Consider the following 9,828-nt stretch of genomic DNA (forward strand, 5'->3'; position numbering starts at 1 on the left):
GAGGGTTGCTCACCACTCGGTAGGATTTTACAAACTTAGGCGAGTACTGGACTGCAGCTAAGCCCCCGAGTGGGAGGGTTGCTCACCACTCGGTAGGATTTTACAAACTTAGGCGAGTAATGGACTGCAGCTAAGCCCCCGAGTGAGAGGCTTGCTCACCACTCGGTAGGATTTTCCAAACTTAGGCGAAACAGATTCGCAGCTAAGCCCCCGAGTGAGAGGCTTGCTCACCACTCGGTAGGATTTTACAAACTTAGGAGAAACGGATTCACGGCTAAGCCCCCGAGTGAGAGGCTTGCTCACCACTCGATAGGATTTTCTTTTGAACTTAGGCGAAATGGATTCGTAGCTAAGTCACCCAGTGGGGGATTTCAGACACAAATAAAAGCAACAACAATCATTCAAGAGGACTGTAAAGCTCTTGTCTTTGATAAACAAATTACAAAGGTATTTCTTATTACATTTTATTTGAACGAGTACTTAAGTATAAAAGGGGCGGAGCAGCTCCGCATTCCAAGCCCGTGGCTCGTCCTTCTTATGCTCGACATTGTAAAGGTGGTATGCTCCATTGTGGAGCACTCTGGTGACAATGAAGGGACCTTCCCAAGATGGGGCGAGCTTGTGTGGTTTCTGCTGATCCACTCGAAGAACCAAGTCACCTTCTTGAAAGGCTCGACCCTTCACGTGTCTAGCATGGAATCGACGCAAGTCTTGCTGATAAATGGTCGACCCGATCAAGGCCATCTCTCTTTCCTCCTCTAGGAGGTCAACTGCATCTTGCCGAGCTTGTTCTGCTTCTTCTTCAGAGAAGAGCTCAACTCGTGGTGCATTATGAAGCAAGTCACTTGGTAGAACAGCCTCAGCTCCATAGACCAAGAAGAATGGAGTTCGGCCAGTGGACTGATTGGGAGTTGTCCTTAATCCCAAAAGAACTGATGGAAGTTCATCAACCCAGGCACCCGGTGCGTGCTTGAGATCTCGCATCAGTCGGGGTTTCAGTCCTTTGAGAATCATGCCATTTGCTCTTTCTGCTTGTCCATTCGACTGGGGATGGGCGACTGAAGCATACTCGACTCGTGTGCCTTGTGAGGCGCAGAAGGTTCTGAACTCATCAGAATCGAAGTTCGATCCGTTGTCAGTGATGATGTTGTGCGGAACCCCATACCTGAATGTCAACTCTCTGATGAAGCTGACAGCAGTACTAGCTTCAAGATTCTTAATAGGCTTGGCTTTGATCCATTTGGTAAACTTGTCGATTGCTACAAGCACGTGAGTGAAGCCACTCCTACCAGTCCTTAGTGGACCAACCGTGTCCAATCCCCAAACAACAAAGGGCCAGACGAGTGGAATGGTCTTCAGGGCCGATGCAGGTTTGTGCGACATATTGGAGTAGAACTGGCAGCCTTCACATCTGTCGACTATATCTTTCGCCATTTCATTTGCTCATGGCAAATAAAATCCAGCTCGGTATGCTTTAGCCACAATGGTCCGAGAGGACGCATGGTGACCACAAGTCCATGAATGGATGTCGTGGAGGATCACTCGACCTTCTTCTGGCGTTATGCATTTCTGGCTGACCCCAGTTGCACTTTCTCTGAACAGTTGTCCTCTTATTACAGTAAAGGCCTTGGATCGACGAATGATCTGTCGAGCCTCTTCTTCATCCTCTGGGAGCTCTTTCCTAAGGATATATGCAATGTATGGCACTGTCCAGTCGGGAGTGATGACCAACACCTCCACGATCAAGTCGACCATGGCTGGGACCTTGACTTCAGTCGGATATGTGGCACTCTTAGGCTGCGGGGGCTCTTCAGCGAAGGGATCTTCTTGAACTGAAGGTGCATGAATATGCTCCAGGAACACATTACTGGGAATAGCTTCTCTCTTGGAGCCTATCTTTGCTAAATCATCTGCTGCTTGATTTTTCAGTCGGGGTATATGATGGAGCTCTAACCCCTCAAACTTCTTTTCCAACTTCATCACCACGTTGCAGTAACCAGTCATGGTTGGGCTTCTGACGTCCCACTCCTTCATCACTTGATTGACTACCAAATCTGAGTCGCCATAGACCATGAGGCGACGGACACCGAGTGAGATGGCCATGCGCAACCCATACAAGAGTGCTTCATATTCTGCTTCATTATTGGAGGAATCAAAGTGAATCTGGAGGACATATCTGAGCTTGTCTCCTCGGGGGAATACCAGTACCACCCCAGCACCGGAACCATTCAGCATCTTGTAACCATCAAAGAACATGGTCCAGTGCTCCAAGTGAACTTGAGTCGGTGGTTTTTGTTCGATCCACTCGGCGAGGAAATCTACTATTGCTTGGGACTTGATAGCTTTCTTTGCCTCGAACTTGATATCTAAGGGAAGGAGTTCAATCACCCACTTTGCCACTCGACCAGTTGCATCTCTGTTCTTCAGAATCTCTGATAATGCAGCGTCGCTGGCGACTGTAATGGAGTGATCAGAGAAGTAATGTGCAACCTTCTTCGTGGTCATATAAATCCCATAAACAAGCTTCTGATAATGTGGATATCTTTGCTTTGACGGAGACAAAACTTCAGAAACGTAGTATACTGGGTGCTGAACTTTGTAGGCTTTTCCTTCTTCTTCCCGCTCAACTGTAAGTACTATACTGACGACTTGTCCAATGGCTGCAATGTAAAGCAGTAAAGGCTCTTTGCTGATTGGAGCAGCAAGCACCGGCTGGGTGGAAAGCAGGTCTTTAAGCTCTGCAAATGCTTCATCAGCCTCAGGAGTCCACTCGAACTTATATGACTTCTTCATCAGTCGGTAAAGAGGCAGTGCCTTTTCACCGAGGCGAGAAATGAATCGACTTATGGTGGCCAAAAAACCAGTAAGCTTCTGGACATCATGCACACGCACATGGCGTTTCATCCGGAGTATGGCACCCACTTTCTCTAGGTTTGCGTTGATCCCTTGTTCTGAAACGAGAAAACCAAGTAATTTTCCGCCTGGAACTTCAAACGTGCAATTTGATGGATTAAGCTTGATATCATACCTTTTGAGGTTGGCAAATGTTTCAGCAAGGTCAGCCAGTAGGTCGGAACCTTTACGTGACTTGACCACAATGTCATCCATGTATGCTTCCACATTCCGACTGATCTGAGTGAGCAAGCACTTCTGAATCATCCGCATGAATGTGGCTCCAGCATTCTTCAAACCGAATGGCATAGTGACATAACAGAAGCACCCAAATGGGGTGATGAAAGCTGTTTTTATCTCATCGGGTCCATACAGACGGATCTGATGATACCCGGAATAAGCGTCCAAAAAGGACAAACGCTCACACCCCCGTAGTCGAGTCGACTATTTGGTCGATGCGAGGGAGAGGAAAGTGATCTTTCGGGTAGGCCCAATTGATATGTTTGAAGTCAATGCACATGCAAAGTGAGTCGTCCTTCTTTGGGACCATGACAACATTCGCTAACCACTCAGAGTGGTAAATCTCTTAGATAAACTCAGCCGCTAGAAGTCGAGCCACTTCTTCACCGATTGCCTTTCTCTTCTGTACGGCGGACCATCAAAGATGTTCTCTGACTGGTTTCACTTTTGGGTCGACTCGCAAATGATGCTCAGCCAGTCCCCTGGGAACACCTGGCATGTCAGAAGGTTCCATGCAAAGATGTCCCAGTTCTCACGGATGAACTGGATGAGCGCTTCTTCCTATTTGGAGTCGAGTGTTGTTGAAATGTGAGTCGGAACAGCATTGGGATCCATCGGGTGAATGTGAATCGGCTTCATTTCACCAGACGACTGGAATGCTGAATCTATGGCAGGCTTCTTAGCTTGCAACAAATCACTCCGATCTGCATTTTTTTGATACTCCTGCAATTCCACTACTGCCATCTGTGCATCGGCGATCTTTGAGCCCTTCTGGAAGCATTCTTCTGCCTTCTTTCGATTGCCAGTGATAGTGATCACCCCTTTAGGACCGGGCATCTTCAATTTGAGGTACATGTAACATGGTCGAGCCATAAAACGTGCATAAGCTGGCCTGCCCAGAATAGCATGATAAGCACTCTGAAAGTCCACAACTTCAAATGTTAATTTTTCTTTGCGGAAATTCTTGGAATCACCGAAAACTACATCAAGGGCAATCTAGCCGAGTGACGCAACCTTCTTGCCAGGAATAACTCCATGGAAACTCATGTTGCTTTCACCGAGTCTGGACATCGGAATGCCCATTCCTTTCAACGTCTCTGCATATAGTATATTCAGACCACTACCACCATCCATCAGAACCTTAGTCAATTGAGTGCCTTTGACTACTGGGTCGACCACCAGCGCTTGCCTCCCAGGGGTGGCTATATGCGCTGGGTGATCGGACTGGTCGAATGTAATGGCAATCTGAGACCACTTCAAATAATTGGGTGTCACTGGGGCGACCATGTTCACTTTTTTGTTGATGACTTTCAGTCGACTCTTACTCTCAACATCAGCGAAAATCATCAGAGTGGAATTGATGTGGGGGTCATCATCGTCCTCTTCATCATCCTCAATTTTGTCCGCTTCCTTCTCCTTTTCCTTGGGCTGTTTCTCTCAGAATTGCTGGATTAGGAGTCGACACTGTCGAGTGGTATGCTTTGGATAAATGAAATTACCCTCTTCATCTTTCTTGGTGTGAATGTGGCATGGTAAATCTAGCACATCATTTCCATCTTGATCTTTTACTTTCTTGGGGTTCCACGATCCTTTGGGTTTCCCTTTGAACTTTCCTTGAGTCACGGCTAAGGCTTCTCCAGGAGCAGCTGGCTCGGATTTGCGCTTCTGCTTCCGACTGGAGTTCCCTCCTCCGGTTTCGTGGGCGACTGTTTTGTGCTTGCCGCTCCGAAGTCGGTCTTCTTCTTCACCATTGGCGTACTTGGTGGAAATTTCTATCATCCGAGTCAGAGTCATATCTCCTGTCCGACCAAACTTCAGATTCAACTCTTGATACTTAACGCCTTCTTTGAAGGCACAAATTGCTTGGTGATCTAACACATTCTCGACTGTGTGGTGCAGCGTGATCCATCTCTGGATATAATCCCTCAAAGTTTCATTCGGTTTCTGAACGCAACACTGTAATTCTGTCAGCCCTGCTGGCTGTTTGCAAGTACCTTCAAATGTTTTGACAAACACTCGGGCAAGATCTTCCCAAGTATAAATACTACCAGGCGCCAACTGATTTAGCCACGCTCTGGCCGAGCCCTCTAACATCAAAGGAAGGTGCTTCATGGCCACTTCATCGTTGCCACCACCAATATGTACGGCCACTCGGTAATCCTCAAGCCAAGTGTCAGTCTTGGACTCACCAGTGAACTTACTGACTCCAGTCGCCAATCTAAAGTTGGGAGGAATCATCGCGGCCCTTATGGCTCTGCTGAAGCATTCTGGACCTGAGACATGCACTCTGCTGCTGGTTGGAAAATCTCTGTCGCGGTCTTCTCTGTGAGCTCTATTTCTGTCGACTAGGCCCTGAACGAGAATAGATCTCGCGTCAAAGCCCGGTTCCCTGGGGTCGACTGGAATCCTTCGCCCACCACTGTGAGGACGTCTGTCATCATGCTGCCGAGGCACGTATGACCCACTCCTTGGGGGGGCGTGGGCACTCGACGACGATCATCATGATCGAGTCGGTGATCATACTGCTCGCAGTTTCTATACTGATCTCGCTGGTCTCCACGTCCCTCACGCCTCGGGGGCGATCTCGGGCTGTGAGCTGGCTAGACTGTGTCTGCAACCACGGATCTGCTATGGATCCTATTCCGTGACTGAGATACTGTTGTATTTTGCTCTCCCGCTGCTCAGAGCAAAGCCCGGATTTGCACCAAACTCGACCAACCTCTGACTGGGAAGGTTGGATTGACTCCGCTATTCGGGCCGCAGCTGCAAGATTCTGGATCAGAGTTTGGTATACCTGAGTCGGAGGCGGAAAAAGTTGGCGTCGACTGGACTCGGGGATACGCTGCCGAGCGCGCTCGTCGAGTGTGCGCTGGAGGTTCTCCAGTCGAGTGCGCTCAGCCAAGTTGGCTAGGCGCGCCTCTCCTAAGGCCTGGGCCTCAGGGGTTTCTCCAACGATAGGAGTGTGAAGCGCATCCATGTTCCAGCGGCGAAGTTCTTCCCTCCGCTGCGAAGAGAGGGGTTCGGGGTGGTACTCTCCATGAACACGCGACGGATCGCCGCCCCCGTCGCCTCCGTCTTCACGAGTGAAGCCAGGAGGACTGCGTGGTCCATTGACCATCAAAACTTCCGCCGCGGGGTCACTGCTGTCGCACTCAGATGCAGTCTCTACGGAGCCAGTTGAACAGGCCGTAGAGAGTTTCGTCGGGCTTGATTGCCACAACTTGGGGGGTGGCCGGCTGGCGAGCCACCGCATGCCTCACCCACCGCTGAAGCCTCGATCGATCGGAACGCTTGCTCCGGTGGGCTGCAGGGAGGGAGGTCAGCGCAGGAGCCGACCGATACTGAGTCGACGGCTGCCGTAGGAGGACGCCATAGACGCTCGCGCGAAAGTGCGTTGCCCCGCGGACGGGGAGCGCCTCGACGTCAAGTGGCGCTTCTTGGAGCCAAGCGGAGTCGTCGGCAACGAATACGAGCGCACCGAGACGGATCTCGCGACTCTTGGTCAAACCTCCGCCCGAAACCATGTTGTTGGGGATCGGAAAAATCGCAACTTCTCCAACAGGTCACTAAGACACCCGCCCCACGGTGAGCGCCAACTGTCGTGGTTCTATGTGTGATAGTAGAATAGGGGGGTAGGGATGTAGAGGCAAGATCCTAGCTATGGAGGAGTTGTACATGTGAGGTTTACGAGTTTAGGCCCTTCTCGGAGGAAGTAACAACCCTACGTCTCGGAGCCCGGAGGCGGTCGACTGGATTATATGCGTGTGAGTTACAGGGGGTGCGAACCCTTGTGCCTGTGGAGGGGGGTGGCTTATATAGAGTGCGCCAGGACTGCAGCCAGCCCATGACACAGAGGGTTTAAGGTACATTAAAGAGAGAACGTTACTGGTAACGCCCACATTAAAGTGCTATAAATGCCAATTAAGCCTATAAGTAAATGCTCGGCCGTTGCATATGCAGAGTGGCTTTTGCTCTTCTGCCCGTCGAGTGGCTTCTGCGACGGTCGAGTGACATCGATTCTTCCAAGTGGAACGTTTCTGGTCGAGTGGATGATGGTACCCTTTGGATGATCCTGGCTTTAGGGTGTTGTCCTAGGGGAGGATGTCTAGGTCAGGTCTATGACCCTACCCTAGGTACGTAGCTTTATCATGCACGGATCTCGAAAGTTTAAACCCTACAGGGGTGTCCCAACTTAGCCCATGACAAGCTCATGATCTGCGGAGACAATCCTCCATCTTGGGACCCTCCGATCAGACTCGGAATCCCGATGCACAAGACATTTCGACAATGGTAAAACAAGTCCAGCAAGACCTCTCGACGTGCTGACACCCTGATAGTAGCCGCGCGTATCTCGTCTCAGGCCACGATGGATGAGCTAAGCGTACAAGTACCAGATACCCCAAGCTGCCAAGAGGCGGTCCCGCACGGTGCTCTAGTTTGGGACCAACACCATCGGCACTAGCCCCTTGTATGTAGAAAAGAATCCTCGGTTTCATGACGCCCGATGCCAATTAATTATTTAGTTCAATATTATTATGGCAAATGTTAAAACCAATGTTGGGCCTTGCTGGAAGAGTTTTATTCAAAGCGAACTGTCAAGAGGGGCCCATAAACCCTCACCGTGTTAGGGACGCAAAATCAATGAACATAACACCGGTATGACGGAAACTAGGGCGTCAAGAGTGGAACAAAACACCAGGCAAAAGGCCGAGCCTTCCACCCTTTACCAAGTATATAGATGCATTAATTAAACTAAGAGATATTGTGATATCCCATGATATCCATGCCCCAACATGGAACAACCTACAACTGCACCTGCAACTAGCAATGCTATAAGAGGAGCTGAGCAAAGCGGTAACATAGCCAAACAATGGTTTGCTAGGATGGTGGAAAAGGTTAGAGGCTATTTCATGGCATATTGGGAGGCACGATAAACAAGTGGTAGGTAGCGTGACATAGCGATAGCATCGAGACAACTAGCATAGCACTGATAGCAATGGTATCTAGGGTAGCGGTCATCTTGCCTGAAATCCCGCTAGGAAGATGAACGAGTCCATCAAGAAGACGAACGGGCATAGTCGAACGAATCCTCACGATCGCAATGAAACAGGAACTATCGAGAAGGAGCACAACCGGAAAGAAGCAAACAACATGGTAAACACACAACACATAAACATGACATGATGCTCAACCAAGTATGATGCATGACAAGGCTACATGATGCTACTCATGGCAAGAGATGATGCATACAAGAACAACACATCAAAACAAGTTTAAATGAGGCCGGAAACAACATATAACACTTCCGAAAACTCCCCATATGCAAATTTCGAAATTGGTACTGATCTGAACAAAACATTAAGTTAACGTTGTTAAACAACAATTTAAAGTGCACCAATATGATCTACGCATCTTTCTAGTCAAGTTACATATAAAGTTCATTTAATTCCGAGCTACGACCTAGAAGATATGAGCAAAATAAGTTAAACATGGCACTGATGCAAATGCAAGCAAAACAAAATCACAAACACTCCAAAACATGGATGCAACATGGAATGATGAAACTACATGCAAAACCAAGCAAGTTTCATGTAGAGCATGCTCCAAACGGAGCCGCGGTTCAACACATACACTCAATACAAGTTTCAAACACAATCTGCTCAAAACAACAACTAAGCACTTTGCAATCAAGTAAACAACATGCTACAGGAAACATATGGACACAAACTTGATATGCACTTAAAGTACAGATTACATGCTTCAAATAACATCAAGGTTCATGTTCATAGGCATCAAAATTCAACCAACATGATCAAAGAAAAAGGCAACTTTATAACACAGATTATGACTTAGTGAAAAATAGGGCATACAAGTAGACATGTAAATAAGGGCATACTGCTTGAAATAAGGGCATGGATGGATAGATCATAACAAGATATACAAAATATCCTTTTTGAGCATCTCCACATTATGCATGGATTCACTTGTAGCGTCAAGTTAACACGGCAACATAATGTTGCAGATTCAGACTTAGCAGAAATCATCAAGTCACTGAAATTAGCAACAGCAAGTAGCTCACTTTCCAAGATTGTGCTAGTCACCACAGGGCACATAAAATGCATGGATTGCACCACTGTAAATATGGCATGAATATGCTCCTAAAACATGTTGACATGATGCTCAAAATATAAACACACAAAATGTTATGAAAAATGACAAAACAGCAAGTTATGACAATCTTCAGCAGTTTATATCACTTAGCATGTTTGCAACAGGGATAATGGCATTATGAACCCTAACATGCATGCGCAGTACAGCAACGTCTAGAGCACTCAGAGATGAACAATTTGACATATCATACATGCAAAATGGAGCAATATGCATGAAGTTATGCCATGAAGAAGATGCACACATATCGTTGAAAACAGGGACTTAAAAGAAAATCCAACCTCGCGAAAAACTGGACAGGGTGAAGCGGGATGGATCAGTGTGGGACGGGGACGCAATGTTTGGATCGGGGGATGGGTGGATCTCGTCCACCTGCCCGGATCCGGCGACGGCGGCGGCCTCCGGCGAGGTGGCGGGCGGCGGGGGAGGCGCGGTGGCGGGCTCCGGCAGCGGAGGTGTGGGGCGTCGATGAGGCGCGGGGGAGCAGAGGGCGGCGGGGACTCGGGCCTGAGCGGGCCCCCGTGGGCC

This window comes from Triticum dicoccoides, chromosome 6A, assembly GCF_002162155.2.
Source record: "Triticum dicoccoides isolate Atlit2015 ecotype Zavitan chromosome 6A, WEW_v2.0, whole genome shotgun sequence".
Classification (NCBI taxonomy): Eukaryota; Viridiplantae; Streptophyta; class Magnoliopsida; order Poales; family Poaceae; genus Triticum; species Triticum dicoccoides.